Below are 19,157 nucleotides of genomic sequence, written 5' to 3' on the forward strand. Positions count from 1 at the left end.
CGAAATCAATATGTTGAGAAACGTTCAGCTTCAAACGAAGAGCGTTTTGCGACACCTGCGAGGCGGACGCTGGTAGTTTGCGAGCTTCCCGGATTGCGAAAATTATTTTTCTCCGCACTTGAGCAAATTACGCAGTGGAGCGCTCTAGCCAGCGGCCCCGGCATGTGCGAAGATAACGAAACCCGTGCCGCCCACTTGCGTACACTTGTCTTGTTGGCCTCGTGCGAAACGTGTGCTGTATAGCACGGCGAAAGGGCTGCGACCACCAGCGCGGCGTGGGAGAGGAGGGCTTGGACGGCAGCAATCGCGAAGCTACAGCCCCTTCGCGGCGGCGATTGTATACGCGCCGACCACAGTGACGCTACCTATCTTGTTCTTTCCATTATCTTTAGTTGGCCGGACACTCCTACGCTTCTTCGAGACAGCGGTGCCCAATCGCGGGTCCTCTACGTTTTCTTTTCCAAGACACATGCGCATAACGTTCCGCTGCCATAAAAGCACGCGGCCAACTTGTTGACCCGCGGCCGCGATCCAGCGAAGTTACAAGCGCCTTTAGGATTCGCGGTGACTGAGTTCGTACAAGTCCTGGGGATCAACGTAAGTATGCAGTACGCTATATCTGTAGATGCTGTCACTTTATTTTTTGTGGCAACGCGCTCTGGCCGCGTTACTCATAAAGACGTGCGTAGATAACTGGCCGGAACGCGCCGTTTATTGAAGACTTTCTCGTAGACTTTCGCAGAAATAATGTTGATCATCATTCACGTGAGTATAGTTTCATTTGCGAGCCCTTTTTTTATTGATATGAAATAAGGAGATGTTGACGCACAATTTAAGGCGCCGGCTACTCCTTATCTTTTGAAGGTTACATCATACAACATACGGGGTTCAAGATTACATATGAAATAATCTTTTCACGGAAGCACCAAGACTTATCACGCAACGTTTTCACACAAAGACTATGACATAATAAACACATGGTACATACAATATACAAGGTAAATGTCTCCACAGTTACGTAGATAAAAGTCTCAAATATACGAACGATACTGTCGCCTAATGACACAGTGTCTAGTCAGCGGGTGATACATTCACCGTGTAAACGCACTATCACGTATAGTCACAGAAAAACAGTCAACATAACATAATTCACAAATACATGCATATATACAGCGACAATGAAATGAAAAGAACAATAAAAGCGTTAATAACGTTCAACAATGCCGTTGTCTTCAAGAAAACTTTTTAGTGCTTTTAAAGCGCTCTTCTGCAAAGACGTTGTTGGCCAAGGACCCAAAAATTTCTTTAAACTGATAGGTCTGCGGTCTAATTTAATTAGGGTTGATTTAAGTCGGCATCTTGGTGTGTCGTGACGTGGGCAATCTAGAAGGAGGTGATATATATCTTCATCTACAAATCCACAATCACATTCGGGGGTTTCCGCACAGCCAATTCTGTGTAAGAAATGCTTTGTGTAGGCAGTGCCTAGCCTTAATCGATGAATGAGGGTTTCTATAGTTCTGTCTAATGATAATGAAAATTTGAATTCAATGAACGGATCAATATAGTGCAAGTCCGAGCTCTTGGAATTCTGGTCAAACCAAGTGTTTCTACACATTTTGAAAGATGTTGTTCTTATAATGCAACGTAACTCATTTTTCGATATTGGGAGCGGAACCGCATCATCTTTGAGGTGTGCTTGTCGTGCTGCTTCATCGGCTACTGTGTGGCCAGGAATGTTACAATGCCCTGGTATCCACTGAAATGCTATTGCATGTTTCGCTGCGCTTGCATTTGTGATGTTTTTAAGTGTCTCGTATATTATACTATCACTGAATGTTTTCCCTTTTGTGCTGCAGAGTGATGTTAGAGCCGCTGTGAATCGCTGAAAATTACCCATTTTTGCGCACCTCTTACTGACAATATAAATTTTATCGCACATAGTATTGCGAACAGTTCAGCCGTTGTGGACGAAGTCGCACGAGATAACTTAAATGATTCTTGTTTGTTGAGGTGCGGTATCATGAATGATCAGTTGAAAAGGTTGATGTACTGGAGCCATCTGTATAGACGTGTGTGTATCCGGAATAGCGCATATATATCTGGTAAAGTGCTAGCTGTTGAGCAGCTTGAATGAACATATCTCTTTTTCTGAATATCCCGTCTACTGACAATTCGATCTTTGGAAGTGCAAGCAGCCATGGAGGATATTCGAAGTCTGAATTCCAAAATTCATTTCTTAGCAATATGTGAAGATTTCCTCGAATTTCTATATGAACATAACTTTTATCTCGTTTCATTATGTCTAGAGCCAATGGGTGACCTTTATGTTGTGTTTGAAGACGAAAATAATTTCGGCTTGTTTCTGTAGTTCGCATAACTGGAAATGGTGATTGGCGAGCCTCAGCTATTACAAGAGAGCTAGAAGTCGCTCGTGGAACTCCTAGACATATGCGTAGTCCTCTTGCTAAAAGTCTTTGAAGTCGCTCTTCTGACGAGTGGGAAAGTCCGTGTAAGATGGGCGTGGAATACGCAATTTTTGTCGTATTAATGCATTGTAAACAGTCAGCATGGACGATACTGATCCGCCCCATGATGTGCCTGGGAGTCTGCGTAGTACAGTCACTATGGCATTGACCTCGTTTTCTAGTTTCTTTATGTGGGATGTCCAGGATAACTGCCTATCAAGTATTATGCCAAAAAATCGATGCTGTGTGACAATCATTAGAGGGTGTCCTTCCAGATTAAGGGTGATACTTTTTAACTGCCTCCGAGTGAAGGGCAATACAGCTGTTTTTGCGTGTGATAGAACCATCCCTCTCTGTGTCAAAAATTGGTTAATGATATTTATGCCGTCTTGCAATGCCATCTGAAGTAGTTGAGCATTAGACCCAGATGTCCAAATACACACATCATCTGCATACAATGAGAACTTCAACTGTGATGGCAGTCTTCTTGCTAAATCAGCCATGACGCAGTTAAAAAGAAAGGGGCTGAGTACGCTTCCCTGTGGTACTTCCTGTTTGACAACATGTTCAGCACTCTTTCCTTCGCCCGTCTGAACAAATATTTTGCGACCTGATAAAAATTCACAAATCCATCGCAAAGACCTGCCAGATAATTCAAGTTCCAACATACTTAGAAGAACATGAGCGTGACTAACAGTGTCAAATGCCCTCTTGATGTCTAGGAATACTGCTATCGTCATGTTTCACTCAAGTTACTATATCTAATATTGCATCCATTGTGCATCTATGTTTCCTAAAAGCTGCTAAATAGTTGGACAACACATCCGTTTTATTACAACACCATTGAAGTCGCGCGTCAATCAATTTCTCCATTACTTTGCGCAAACAACTTGTCAAGCTGACTGGGCGCAAGGATTCAAGGCACGAGCGCGTCTTACCCGGCTTTAAAATTGGTATGATTCGAGCGACATTCCAAGAGTCGGGCACAGTTTCTTCTATCCATAAATTATTATAGAGAGCATTTGTACCAGTCGGTCCGAGATTTCTTAGCACATTTTACGTAATGCCGTTCGGCCCAGCAGCAGACTTTGGGCGACACGATACAATTGCACATTGAAGCTCGCTTAATGTGAAGGTACGATCTAATTGAGGATGTTGGGCCCAGTATTGCGAGCCTTGAGGATGCGCCTACTTCAATTATGCTAAAGGCTGAGGGCCCTCACTCTGAACTTTACTATCATTTCAATACTCGAAAAATAGCGCACTCCTTCACGTTAGTTGCGCCGTGAATGGCATCATAGAGGTCATGGCATACCTTTGTAATACGTCTTTTTTTATTATATTGGGATAAAATTTATGTGAAACGTATTTCATTATTACCTTCTTGCATTTTCATGTATGACGGTCAGCGATTTACTTCTGCTTCTCTTTTTTTAAAAACCAGCCATCGTGTTGTTTGCAAATGCTATTGCATTGGTCAATTCCTGCGAAATGGTTGTTACACACGTAAAGTGCACAGCAGCGATTTGCAAATTCCCTAAAAAAAGGCTGGGTTATCTTTACATCCACAACTATCAAAGGAAAGCTCAAGAAAGACGTCGTTTTTGCTGAAGGAATTCGCTAGAAGTGGCCAGAGATTATGCACCGATACAGTGTAAGAAGATGTGCCAGGAGTGCTAGAACAGCCTCACTGTTAAAGGACGAAGTAATCGCAGTATTGCACATGATTATGATTTCTTCTTGCCGACAGATGTGGGACATTTAATCCTTAGTCGCAGAACATATTCTTACGAACAATGCGATTGCACGCAACCAAGCATAATTTACTACAAGAGCAAGTAAAATTTAAATTTCTCGAAAGACATGAAAAATATTTTCCCTCTGTATAAAACAGGTCTTTGCTCTTAACAGCAACTAAGGGCTGCTATAGCAATACAGAAAATACATTGTCTCAACCACATACGTATCAGGTTATGACGTCATAGCAATGTTGCCTAATCAAGCCCTACCCAGAATGTGTAGCTACGAAAAAAATTCGGAGGACACATAAGCACTTTATATGACTTGCGAATTGGGAAGCTATAATATCAAATTACAGGAATACAGGAACATACAGGAATACCGGAACATACAGGAATTCTATAGCATTAACGAGAGGGTGGCAGGTCTTGTGAAACTTAATAAGAGGTACAAATTGAAGGTGGTACAAGTCTATGCCCCTACATGCAGTCATGATAACCAGGAAGTCGAAAGCTTTTATGAAGACGTAGAATCGGCGATGGGTAAAGTCAAAACAAAATACACTATACTGATGGGCGACTTCAATGCCAGGGTAGGCAAGAAGCAGGCTGGAGACAAGTCAGTGGGGGAATATGGCATAGGCTCTAGGAATAGCAGAGGAGAATTATTAGTAGAGTTTGCAGAACATAATAATATGCGGATAATGAATACCTTTTTCCGCAAGCGGGTTAGTCGAAAGTGGACGTGGAGGAGCCCGAATGGTGAGACTAGAAATGAAATCGACTTCATACTCTGCGCGAACCCTGGCATCATACAAGATGTAGACGTGTTCGGCAAGGTACGCTGCAGTGACCATAGGATGGTAAGAACTCGAATTAGCCTAGACTTGAGGACGGAACGGAAGAAACTGGTACACAAGAAGCCAATCAATGAGTTAGCGGTAAGAGGGAAACTAGAGGAATTCCGGATCAAGCTACAGAACAGGTATTCGGCTTTAACTCAGGAAGAGGACCTTAGTGTTGAAGCAATGAACGACAATCGCATGGGCATCATTAAGGAGTGCGCAATAGAAGTCGGTGGTAACGCCGTTAGACAGGAAACCAGTAAGCTATCGCAGGAGACGAAACATCTGATCAAGAAACGCCAATGTGTGAAAGCCTCTAACCCTACAGCTAGAATAGAACTGGCAGAACTTTCTAAGTTAATCAACAAGCGTAAGACAGAGGACATCAGGAACTATAATATGGATAGAATTGAACAGGCTCTCAGGAACGGAGGAAGCCTAAAAACAGTGAAGAAGGAACTAGGAATAGGCAAGAATCAGATGTGTGCGTTAAGAGACAAAGCCGGCAATATCGTTACTAATATGGATGAGATAGTTCAAGTGGCTGAGAAGTTCTATAGAGATTTATACAGTACCAGTGGCACCCACGACGATAGTGGAAGAGAGAATAGCCTAGAGGAATTCGAGATCCCACAGGTAACGCCAGAAGTAAAGAAAGCCTTAGGAGCTATGCAAAGGGGGAAGGCAGCTGGGGAGGATCAGGTAATAGCAGATTTGTTGAAGGATGGGGGTCAGATTGTTCTAGAGAAACTGGCCACCCTGTATACGCAATGCCTCATAACCTCGAGCGTACCAGAATCTTCGAAGAACGCTAACATAATCCTAATCCATAAGAAAGGGGATGCCAAAGACTTGAAAAATTATAGACCGATCAGCTTACTGTCCGTTGCCTACAAAGTATTTACTAAGGTAATCGCAAATAGAATCAGCAACACCTTAGACTTCTGTCAACCAAAGGACCAGGCAGGATTCCGTAAAGGCTACTCAACAATAGACCATATTCACACTATCAATCAAGTGATATAGAAATGTGCAGAATATAACCAGCCCTTATATATAGCTTTCATTGATTACGAGAAAGCGTTTGATTCAGTCGAAACCTCAGCAGTCATGGAGGCATTACGGAATCAGGGTGTAGATGAGCCATATGTAAAAATACTGGAAGATATCTATAGCGGCTCCACAGCCACCGTAGTCCTCCACAAAGAAAGCAACAAAATCCCTATAAAGAAAGGCGTCAGACAGGGAGATACGATATCTCCAATGCTATTCACAGCATGTTTACAAGAGGTATTCAGAGGCCTGGAGTGGGAAGAATTGGGCATAAAAGTTGATGGAGAATACATTAGCAACTTGCGATTCGCTGATGATATTGCCTTGCTTAGTAACTCAGGAGACCAATTGCAATGCATGCTCACTGACCTGGAGAGGCAAAGCAGAAGGGTGGGTCTGAAAATTAATCTGCAGAAAACTAAAGTATTGTTTAACAGTGTCGGAAGAGAACAGCAGTTTACAATAGGTAGCGAAGCACTGGAAGTGGTAAGGGAATACATCTACTTAGGGAGGGTAGTGACCACGGATCCGGATCATGAGACTGAAATAACCAGAAGAATAAGAATGGGTTGGGGTGCGTTTGGCAGGCATTCTCAAATCATGAACAGCAGGTTGCCACTATCCCTCAAAAGGAAAGTGTATAACAGCTGTGTGTTACCAGTACTCACATATGCGGCAGAAACCTGGAGGCTTACGAAAAGGGTTCTGCTGAAATTGAGGACGACGCAACGAGCTATGGAAAGAAGAATGATGGGTGTAACGTTAAGGGATAAGAAAAGAGCAGATTGGGTGAGGCAACAAACGCGGGTAAACGACATCTTAGTTGAAATCAAGAAAAAGAAATGGGCATGGGCTGGACATGTAATGAGGAGGGAAGATAACCGATGGTCACTAAGGTTTACGGACTGGATTCCAAGGGAAGGGAAGCGTAGCAGGGGGCGGCAGAAAGTTAGGTGGGCGGATGATATTAAGACGTTTGCAGGGACAACATGGCCACAATTAGTACATAACCGGGGTAGTTGGAGAAGTATGGGAGAGGCCTTTGCCCTGCAGTGGGCTTAACTAGGCTGATGATGATGATGATGATGATGATGATTAATGTCAAATTGTACACCGCTGAGCGGTCCCTTGAGTTATGAACTCCTTGTGTGCAAGCTAGCGCGTTGAGACCATTGTCGAGTTTTTATTTCGCCTTAGCGAGGCGCAGTTAGAATACAGGCGAGAGCTTGCGCGGACTAGGCACCTGCACTCTAAAAAAGAAGTTTACACTCTTTGGCACTTATCTCGTCCCACAGCAATAATCGTCATCTGCCTTGCTTGCGTATTATCTTTTGAATACTCGGCGCGCGCTACTTTCCTCTCGAGAATGCTGTGTCAAGCTGGTAACACGCAGGCCGTTCGTGACTACACTCTTAAGCAAACTTACACCCTTTTGCCACACAACGATAATAGTCACCTGTCTTGTCCGCATTTCCTTTCTTTAACGCGGCGAGCCTGGTACTTTCCAGTAACGAAAGGCAAGCGCGTTACGAGCATGACATAGCATTCCCGACAAGAAAGTAACGAGCGCAGCGTTTTCAAGAAAGGAAATGCGGGCAATACAGATGACGATTATCGTTGTGTGGCAAATATATACCCTAAAGGGTGTAAACATTTTTTAAAGTGCAAGAATGTGCGGATAACACAGGCTTCCGAGAACGACGGTGATTTGGCATTGAGGCCATGCCCTCTCCCGTGACGCAACACATGGCGCGCCATCGAAGCAGCTGGTGTTCCCTTTCGCCCACTCTTCGGAGCCACGCCCGTGCCTTGGCGTCGCGGCCAATGGGAACTCCGTCAAGGGGCGCTCTTAACGTGGCGTCGCAGCCAATGGCAATTTAGGTGCTGCTTCGCTGCTACAGAGACAGGATGCCGGCTTTTTTGCTCAGTGAGCCACTTGACGCTTTCGCGTCAAATGTGTTTTTAAGAAACAGAGTATTGAAATTTACTCCAGCGTGGCGTGGGAAAAGGTTATCCTATGTTAGTGCGCCACCGCCAAAATTCCTGAAATAGATATAATCAGTCATCATCATCAGCCTCGTTACGCCCACTGCACGGCGAAGGCCTCTCCCATACTTCTCGAACAACACCGGTCATGTACTAATTGTGGCCATGTCGTCCCTGCAAACTTCTTAAATCTCATCCGCCCTCCTGACTCTCTGCCGCCCCCTGCTAAGCTTCCCTTCCCTTGGAATCCAGTCCGTAACCCTTAATGACCATCGGTTATCTTCCATCCTCATCAATTTCCTGCCCATGCCCATTTCTTTTTCTTGATTTCAACTGTCATTAACTCGCGTTTCTTCCCTCACCAAATCTGCTCTTTTCTTATCCCTTAACGTCCCACCCATCATTATTCTTTCCATAGCTCGTTGCGTCGTCCTCAATTTATGTAGAACCCTTTTCGTCAGCCTCCAGGTTTCTGGCCCGTACGTGAGTACTGTTAAGAACCCGCCGTGGTTGCTCAGTGGCTATGGTTTTGGGCTGCTGAGCACGGAGGTCGCGGGATCGAATCCCGGCCACGGCGGCCGCACTTCGACGGGGGCGAAATGCGAAAACACCCGTCTACTTAGATTTAGGTGCACTTTAAAGAACCCAAGGTGGTCGAAATTTCCGGAATCCTCGACTACGGCGTGCCTCATAATCAGAAAGTGGTTTTGGCACGTAAAATGCCATAATTTTAGAGTACTGGTAAGGCACAGCTGTTATACACTTTTCTCTTGAGGGACAATGGCAACCTGCTGTTCATGATCTGAGAATGCCTGCCAAGCGCACTCCAGCCCATTCTTATTCTTCTAATTATTTCATCTCATGATCCGGATCCGCGATCACTACTTGCCCTAAGTAGATGTATTCCCTTACCACTTCCAGTGCCTCGCTGCATATCGTAAACTGCTGTTCTCTTCCGAGACTACTAAACATTACTTTAGTTTTCTGCAGACTAATTTTTAGACCCACCCTTCTGCTTTGCCTCTCCAGGTCAGTGAGCACGCATTGCAATCGGTCCCCTGAGTTACTAAGCAAGGCAATATATTCAGCGAATCGCAAGTTACTAAGGTATTTTCCATTACCTCTTATCCCTAATGCTTCCCAATCCAGGTCTCTGGATACCTCCTGTAAACACGCTGTGAATAGCATTGGAGAGATTGTATCTTCCTGCCTGACGCCTTTCTTTATTGGGATTTTGTTGCTTTCTTTGTGGAGGACTACGGTGACTGTGGAGCCGCTATAGATATCAGCATTTTTTCATACGGCTCGTCTACACTCTGATTCCGTAATGCCTACATGACTGCTGAGGTTTCGCCTGAATCAAACGCTTTCTCGTAATCAAGTAAAGCTATATATAAGGGCTGGTTATATTCCGCACACTTCTCTATCACCTGGTTGATAGTGTGAACATGGTCTATTGTTGAGTAGCCTTTACGGAATCCTGCCTGGTCCTTTGGTTGACAGAACTCTAAGGTGTTCCTGATTCTATTTGCGATTACCTTAGTAAATACTTTGTAGGCAATGAACAGTAAGCTGATCGGTCAATAATTTTTCAAGTCTTTGGCGTCCCCTTTCTTATTGGATTAGGATTATGCTAGCGTTCTTTGAAGATTCCGGTATGCTCGAGGTCATGAGTCATTGCGTATACAGGGTGGCCAGTTTTTCTAGAACAATCTGCCCACCATGCTTCAACAAATCTGCTGTTGCCTGATCCTCCACAGCTGCCTTTCCCCTTTGCATAGCTCCCAAGGCTTTCTTTACTTCTTCCGGCGTTACTTGTGGGATGTCAAATTCCTCTAGACTATTCTCTCTTCCATTATCATCGTGCGTGCCACTGGTACTGTATAAATCTCTATAGAACTCCTCAGCCACTTGAACTATCTCGTCCATATTAATAATGATATTGCCGGCTTTGTCTCCTAACGCATACATCTGACTCTTGCCAATTTCTAGTTTCTTCTTCACTGCTTTCCGGCTTCCTCCGTTCCTGTGAGCATGTTCAATTCTATCCATATTATACCTCCTTATGTCAGCTGTCTTACCCTTGTTGATTAACTTAGAAAGTTCTGCCAGTTCTATTCTAGCTGTAAGGTTAGAGGCTTTCATACATTGGCGTTTCTTGATCAGATCTTTCGTCTCCTGCGATAGCTTACTGGTATCCTGTTTAACGTAGTTACCACCCACTTCTATTGCACACTCCTTAATGATGCCCATAAGATTGTCGTTTATTGTTTCAACGCTAAGGTCCCCTTCCTGAGTTAAAGCCGAATACCTGTTCTGTAGCTTGATCTGGAATTCCTCTATTTTCCCTTTTACCGCTAACTCATTGATTGGCTTCTGATGTAGCAGTTTATTCCGTTCCCTCCTCAAGTCTAGGCTAATTCAAGTTCGAGACCTTGCCGAACACGTCCACATCTTGTATGATGCCAGGGTTAGCGCAGAGTATAAAGTCTATTTCATTTCTTGTCTCATCATTGCGGCTCCTCCACGTCCACTTTCGGCTATCCCGCTTGCGGAAGAAGGTATTCATTAGCCACATATTATTCTGTTCTGCAAACTCTACTAATAACTCTCCCCTGCTATTCCTAGAGCCTATGCCATATTCCCCTTCTGACTTGTCTCCAGCCTGCTTCTTGCCTTCCTTGGCATTGAAATCGCCCATCAGTATAGTGTATTTTGTTTTGACTTTACCCATCGTCGATTCCACGTCTTCATAGAAGCTTTCGACTTCCTGGTCCTCATGACTGGATGTAGGGGCGTACACCTGTACTACCTTCAATTTGTACCTCTTATTAAGTTTCACAACAAGACCTGCCACCCACTCGTTAATGCTACAGAATTTCTGTATGTTACCAGCTATATCCTTATTAATCAGGAACCCGACTCCTAGTTCTCGTCTCTCCGCTAAGCCCCGGTAGCACAGTACGTGCCCGGTTTATAGCACTGTATATGCTTCTTTTGTCCTCCTAACCTCACTGAGCCCTATTATATACCATTTACTACCCTACTCCAATACCACTGCTAGACTCGCGTCACTAGATAACGTTCTAACGTTAAACGCTGCCAGGTTCAGATTCCAATGGCTGCCTGTCCGGATATAATCAATATCGACATCGTAATTGGTGTTTTGTTGGCATACGTAAAGCGTTCAACTTGATAAACCATGATACGCATCTGCGAAAGTGTATGTGCTACGAATATTGAAGCCCGTGAGTAAATTATTTGAGTCTTTTTAGCAAGCCCGTGAAGTTTGTGGAAACCACTCAGGAACCAGAAGCAAGAACCTCTAAAAAAAAAGCAGCTGTACCATGTGGGTTCGAAACCAAAAGTACTTTCGTTTTGGTTTTCTTGTTGACTTTCCTTGTTGCTAAGTATTACATTAAGTTCATGACAACCAACTAGCCCATGGCGGAATTTTCCTTAATGGCCTTCCCTTACTGTCGGATGCATGCTTAGGTAGTTTTGAATGCGGACAACACTAGTGTTTCATTTTCATACCTCCGATTTGAAGAAGCAGAACTTTTGCGGATAGGAAATTACCTATTACATAACGGAGGTTTATTACCGTTAAAATAATATTGCACGCGACGAAAGCATTTATTTGTCTCTCCATGAATACGTGTCCATTAATTCAACATTGCAAGAATTGGTACTAGACATATCACCAAGCACACAAATTTATCACGCATTGCTCATGGTTGAAGATCTGTGTAAAAAAATTTGAACATAAGACGAGGTAATGTTAATTATCGAAAATACTTTAAGTACACTCCTTATAATATTCTCTGTAGCATTTCACCTGCATTGAATGCACGCTTGGAGCCAAGTGCTTGCACGTAGGATTTTGAAGCCCTATATATAGTCCCCCATCAAGGAGTCTTCGAAATCGCATCCATATACATGAACTCACAATTTTGTACTTTTCATCAATTTTAGCCTAGTTCCATTCAGGAATAACTAGCTATTATTCGGATTGTTGGTGCTCTAAAAAACAGGACACACTTGCCTACATATGGCGGCTGTAAGTTGGCACCCATTCTGGTGCCAACTTACAGCCGCCATTGAAACTAGGACAAGGAAAAATAACCTCAAGTACGATTATAGTTCGGCACGTTAACATTTGCTGTTTCGTAACGCTTGTTAATCCCCGCAGGGGCGTCTGCGCAAGCAGGCGTTTGGTGTGTTGCGACACCACGGACGCGAGCACACGAGGGTTGGACCCTCCCGCGTGTCGCCGTGCGCGGCTTCGCCGTGTCCGGGGAAAAGGGGATCCTGGGGGTTGAGCCAATGCCGGGTGTTTGGACCTTTACGGCTCCTCGGCGGCGGCAACACACCCCTTTGGCCTCGGCTTCACGCAGACGGCACCCCCGGACTGACCCACCCGGGCGAAATCGGCAGTCGCCTTTTCCTGTCCTCCTCTCCATTCTTCGTCTTTCTCTCTCGCCTTTTTCATCTTGCCTGTCTTCTCATCAATTCTCCTCACTTCCTAGTTTCCAGGCGGCAAGGGTTAACCTTGTGTAGCTAGCCAGCCTTGGTTATGCTGTATGTGGTTATAGCAGCGATGTACGGCTGGCGTTGGCAGGGTTTCTCTAGCAGGAACTCCTGTCACGTCCACCTTTTGGGCTCCATGGTGGGTGGTCGGCATCGCGGCCGAAAACCCTACTGTACTCATGGAAAACGCTTTTCCTAAACTCCCTGATCGCCCTCACAAACGAGGGCGCACCGAAGATCTCTTTCAGTTTTTCGGACGACAAGTCCAGAATTTTCCTAGATATCATGTGATCCACTCAGAAAACCTAGACAAACTAGTGCGTAACATTTCACCGTTCGTTGTTTCGAAGTCTTTAACTGAAGTTTTTGGAACAGGATATAAGGCGTCGAGAATGACAAGTGGTGACCTTCTCTTGGAGCTCCACGATGAGAAGCAGTAGGAGAAACTGCCGAAACTTGTCTCATTTGGCGAGACCCAAATAACAGTAACTCCGCACCGTACCATGAACACCACCCGCGGTGTTGTCTCGGACGATGACATGCTAGAGCTCACTGAAGCTGAACCCTTGGAGGGCTTCAGTGAACAGAACGTCATAAATGTTAAGCGAATTAAGATCAGGCGAGACGGTAAAGAGATCAATACGAAACACCTGATACTCACTTTCGCTTGAAGTGTCCTCCCCGAGACCATCGAGGCCGGTTATATCAAACTTCGTGTTAGGCCATATGTGGCCAACCCTCTCAGATGCTTTAAGTGCCAAAGGTTCGGCCACAGTTCACAGAACTGTCGAGGCCGGCTGACATGTGCCAAGTGTAGTGACACTGAACATTCCTCCGAAACATGCCAGAAGACTCCACATTGTGTCAACTGTGATGGCGAGCACGCCGCATACTCTCGCGCCTGTTCGTCCTGGAAAAGAGAAAAAGAGATTGTGACAATCAAAGTCAAAGAAAATATATCTTTCAAGGAGGCACGTAGGCGGGTGTCATACCTGCCTAAGAGCAGCTTTGCCGATGTGGCGCGTAAGGGGGCAGCGTCACAACGGCCTCCGGCGGCTGTCCGACCCACAGGCAGTGAGTCGGCAGTTACGCCATCTGCCCTCGCGGCGGTTGCAGCTAGCGCTGCTCCGTCAACCGAGGAGAAGGGACCATCCACCTCAAAGGTGGGTGCAGCCGAGGCTGCCCCAACCTCCGAGGCCCCTTCCAGCGCTGGCAACGGCCAGCGCAGCCCAATCCCTCAGGGAGCCTCATCGACCTCCGGGCTGGTGGGCGCAGGGGTCTTGTCCTCCAAGGCGGGACTCCCTCTGAAAACCTCTCGCTCGCAAGAGCGCTTGTCCGGCGCCTCACACGAGGCAATGAACACTACACCTGTCCCCAAGCCGCACCAAACGCCTAAGGAGCGTCGAGAATCGCTCGAACGCTTCAGAAAGAACAAAACATCTATTACAGGGCCTCGAAAGGGCTCTGTAATATAAGGCATGCACTCCGTCTCCGTAAACACAGCACCAATTCACCTTAAACATGGATACACAAATCATCCAATGGAACATCAGAGGTCTCCTTAGAAACCTTGATGATTTGCAAGAACTCATCCACAAACATAATCCAAAAGTGCTGTGTTTACAGGAAACACACTTAAAATCTAAACACACAAACTTTCTCCATACGTATCTTACGTTTCGCAAAGATCGCGATGATGCCGTCGCATCATCGGGTGGTGTTGCGATTCTTACTCATAGAAGTATTGCATGTCAACCTTTACAGCTACAAACGCCCCTTGAAGCAGTGGCGGTTCGAGTTGTCCTACTAAACAAACTCATCACCATTTGCTCCCTTTACATACCCCCGCATTACCAACTGAACAAACATGAATTTCACTCCTTGATCGATCAATTGCCAGAACCTTATGCTGTTCTTGGCGATTTCAATGCGCACAGCTCCCTGTGGGGCGACTCTCGTTTACAAGCGCGAGGTCGCCTTGTTGAACAGTTCCTTTTCTCTTCTGGAGCGTGCCTTCTCAATAAGAAAGAGCCCACCTATTACTCTCTTGCAAACCGATCCTTTTCGTCAATAGATCTTAGTATAGTCTCCCCGTCTGTACTGCCTGAACTTGAATGGGAAGTTACCGACAACCCTTACGGTAGCGACCACTTCCCTATACTGCTAAGATCATATAAAGAAAACGAATATCCACCATACGCTCCTAGGTGGAAGATTGAGACAACTGATTGGGAGAAATTTCGATCTCTAACTAGTATCTCATGGGCTGACCTGTCTTCGTTAGGAATTGACGCTGCAGTCGGGTTTTTTACAGCATTCATAATAGATGTCGCATATAAATGCATATCAGAAGTAAAAGGCTTGGCCTGCAAACGGCGTGTCCCATGGTGGAAAGACGATTGTAGGATCGCTCGTAAAAAACAGAACAGGGCGTGGGGGTTGCTACGCGCTTCTCCCACTGCAGAAAATCTAGTCAACTTTAAAAAAGTAAAATCCGAAGGCAGGCGAACCCGCCGACAGGCCAGACGAGAAAGTTGGCAGAAGTATCTATCAAGTATTAACTCGTTCAGAGATGAGGCGAAAGCCTGGAACAGGGTCAATAGGATAAGAGGGCGACAAGCACATGCACTCCCTTTGGTAAACACAGAAGGCGATACCCTACAAGATCAGGCGGACTCACTTGGGGAGCACTTAGAGAGCGTGTCAAGTGCCAACCATTACTCGCAATCCTTTCTGAAATATTGTTACGTAGGAAGACACCGACGAAAAGCTATTTACAAGTATATTTACAAGGCAATACGCCGCAGTTGACCAAGAGGCAACAGCCCGCGCTAGCTTCCAAACGTCGTTTTCGTCTTCTTCCTTCTCGGCTCTTCGTCATTGGGAATACTACCCCGTAGCACTACCCCCGGCGGCAAAAGCGCCGTCCCGGAGCGACTAAAGGCTGGACTCTGAAGCAGTGTAGTAGCACTTGAGCCTACTGACGTGCACGACATCACTAGACGCCAGAGGAGATGAGGTTGAGCTCACAGGTACAATTTCATAAGCCACAGGCGTCACCTGGCGCAGCACGCGGTAGGGCCCTGTGTATCGCGAAAGGAGCTTTTCGGAACGTCCAACGTGACGACAGGGCGACCACAGGAGCACGAGTGCACCAGGCGAAAACTGTACGTCACGGTGTCGGGCGTTGTACTGTCGCTGCTGCGTGGTTTGCGAGTCCGTCAGTCGAGCACGGGCAAGCTGGCGTGCATGATCGGCGAGGGCGATGGCGTCGCGCGCATACTCGGTTGTTGAGGTCGCAGCAGGAGGAAGTACCGTGTCAAGGGGCAAGGCCGGTTCGCGACCGTAGAGTATATAAAATGGAGAAAATCCGGCGGTGTCGTGCCGGGAAGAATTGTAAGCAAAGGTGACGTAAGGAAGGGCAACGTCCCAGTCGTGGTGGTCCTTCGAAACGTACTTGGACAGCATGTCGGTAAGAGTACGGTTTAAGCGCTCTGTGAGGCCATTGGTTTGAGGATGGTATGAGGTAGTCAGCTTGTGTTGAATAGAGCAGGAACGCACAATGTCGGCGATAACTTTCGAGAGGAAGTTACGACCACGGTCAGTAAGCAGCTGTCGCGGGGCGCCATGCACTAAGATAATGTCACGCAAGAGAAAGTCGGCGACGTCAGTGGCGCAACTGGTAGGTAGAGCCCGCGTGATAGCGTATCGGGTGGCGTAATCAGTTGCGACGGCTACCCATTTGTTCTCAGAGGATGACGTGGGAAAGGGACCAAGGAGGTCTAATCCAACACGAAAAAACGGTTCCACAGGGACGGGGATCGGTTGGAGATGACCGGAAGGTAGCACCTGAGGCGTTTTCCGACGCTGGCAGGGATCACAGGCAGCAACATAGCGTCGGACGGAGCGAGCAAGACCAGGCCAATAGAAGCGGCGGCGGACGCGGTCGTACGTGCGGGTTACGCCAAGATGTCCTGCAGTGGGTGCGTCATGCATCTGAAAGAGCACAGTCTGTCGTAGATGTCTTGGCACGACAAGAAGAAGATCAGGGCCATCAGGGAGGAAGCTCCTTCGGTACAGAATGCCGCCCTGGAGGACATATCGGCGAACGGATGCGTCGGTAGGTGTAGAGCGCAGACGCTCGATGAGTACTCGCAGCGATAGGTCTCGGTACTACTCATCGGCGATGTTAGCGAAGGCAGACACAGAGAAAATCCCGTCGGCGGTACTACTGTCGGCGTCGTCAGGCTCGTCTACCGGGTAGCGAGACAGGCAGTCAGCGTCCTTGTGTAGTCGGCCAGATTTGTAGGTGACAGAGAATGAATATTCTTGGAGGCGTAAGGCCCAGCCACCAAGTCTTCCTGAAGGGTCTTTCAAAGAGCATAACCAACAAAGCGCGTGATCGTCTGTGATAACGGAAAAGGGTCGGCCATATAAGTATGGGCGGAACTTCGCAACCGCCCAAACTAGGGCCAGACACTCACGCTCAGTGATGGAATAGTTGCGCTCCGCGGGCGAGAGGAGCCTGCTGGCGTAAGCGATAACACGGTCGTGGCCACGCTGGCGTTGTGCCAGTACTGCGCCAATTCCGTGACCGCTGGCATCAGTACGGACTTCGGTAGGCGCAGAAGGATCGAAATGGGCCAGAACGGGAGGCGTTGTGAGAAGATCGATGAGAAGCGAGAATGCAGAGGCCTCGTTATCGCCCCACTGGAAAGGGGCGTCTTTTTTCAAAAGCTCGGTTAGTGGTCGTGCTATGGCCGCGAAATTTTTGACGAAACGGCGGAAGTACGAGCAAAGGCCGATGAAGCTGCGCACATCCTTGACACACTTCGGAACAGGGAAGTGCGTAACAGCATGGATCTTGCCTGGGTCCGGTTGCACTCCGTTCGCGTCAACGAGATGTCCAAGGACGGTAATCTGGCGACGGCCGAATTGGCACTTCGATGCGTTGAGTTGCAGACCGGCTCGCCGAAAAACGTCCAGGACTGCTGAGAGGCGCTCGAGGTGCGTAGCGAATGTTGGGGAGAATACTATAACGTCGTCCAAGTAGCACAGGCACGTGGACCATTTGAAACCGTGAAGAAGGGAGTCCATCATGCGTTCAAAAGTGGCAGGAGCGTTACATAGGCCGAACGGCATCACCTTGAATTGATAAAGACCGTCGGGTGTTACAAAGGCAGTCTTCTCGCGGTCGATATCGTCCACGGCAATCTGCCAATAGCCGGAGCGAAGGTCAATAGAGAAGAAATAGCGAGCACCGTGGAGGCAGTCAAGGGCGTCATCAATCCGAGGTAGGGGATACACGTCCTTTTTGGTAACCCTGTTAAGGTGCCGATAATCCACGCAAAAGCGCCATGAGCCATCCTTCTTTTTTACCAGCACAACCGGAGACGCCCAAGGACTACATGACGGTTCAATAATGTTCTGGGCAAGCATTTTGCGAACTTCGGTGTGAATCACTTGACGCTCAGCCGGTGATACTCGATACGGGCGGCGATGAATTGGAGGGGCATCTCCGGTATTAATGCGATGTTTAACAGCTGTTGTTTGGGCCAAAGGACGATCGTTAAAGTCAAAAATGTATTGGTAGGAAATCAGAACGCGGTAGAATGCACGAGCGTGCTCGGACGGCTTGTCGGGTGCAATCATTTTCTGTAAGTTGGCGATGGTATAAGTTGCCGACTGCGATGGTAGAGGAGGATCGGTTGAATTGTCGTCTACTGAAAGCGATGCTACAGAGTTATCCTCGAATGAGCAAATTTGGGCCAGAGACATCCCGCGTGGCAGCACTTGTGTCGTCAAGGCAAAATTGACCACTGGCAGGCAGACGCAATTCGCCGTAATAGATAAAATAGTATGAGGTAGTGTGATCCCCTGTGTAAGGAGGACGTCTTGCATAGGAGCCGCGATGTAGTGACCGTCGGGCACTGGTGGGGATGACACGAAGTCAACGTAAGTCAGTGCCGAAGGTGGCAAGCGAACGAAGTCGACGGAACTGAGGCGAGGAAGGTGTTGTTCAGCGGGATCCAGAACAGGCAGGTCGAGGCGGAGAGTACTGGCGGAGCAATCGATGAGAGCAGAATGTGCGGAGAGGAAGTCGAGGCCGAGGATGATGTCGTGGGGACAGTGAGCGATGACTGTGAAGAGCACGGTAGTGGAGCGATCGGCGAAGGAGACGCGGGCGGCACACATACCAATTACGGGGGCTGTTCCGCCATCGGCGACACGGACAACAGGCGTCGTGGCGGGCGTGATTATTTTCCTCAGCCCGTTACGAAGATCCGCGCTCATTACCGACAAATGCGCCCCAGTGTCTATGAGAGCTCATACAGGAACACCGTCGACTTGCACGTCCAGAAGGTTCAGATGAGTGGGCAACGTCAGGAGAGGATTTGGCGGCGTAGGGAGCAATGCAGCGTCACCTCGAGGCGCTGCATCGTCTAGTTTTCCGGCTGGGATCGGCGTCCGAAGGGAGTCGGCGAATAGGAACGACGGGGCTGGGGAGAGCGAGATTGTCGTCGTTGGGGCGAAGG

At 47.3% G+C, this 19,157-nt stretch overlaps 1 long non-coding RNA gene across 1 annotated transcript in view; it reads left to right on the forward strand.

Annotated features, from left to right (window-relative positions):
- The first annotated feature begins 360 nt into the window (after nt 1–360).
- Nucleotides 361–19,157, forward strand: part of LOC135901391 (uncharacterized) — a 29,961-nt gene continuing 11,164 nt past the window's right edge. The window contains exon 1 of the long non-coding RNA XR_011514227.1: nt 361–597. This is a non-coding gene — a long non-coding RNA (uncharacterized lncRNA). The remainder of the gene's footprint in view (nt 598–19,157) is intronic.

The sequence above is a fragment of the Dermacentor albipictus genome, chromosome 1 (assembly GCF_038994185.2).
Source record: "Dermacentor albipictus isolate Rhodes 1998 colony chromosome 1, USDA_Dalb.pri_finalv2, whole genome shotgun sequence".
Taxonomy (NCBI): Eukaryota; Metazoa; Arthropoda; class Arachnida; order Ixodida; family Ixodidae; genus Dermacentor; species Dermacentor albipictus.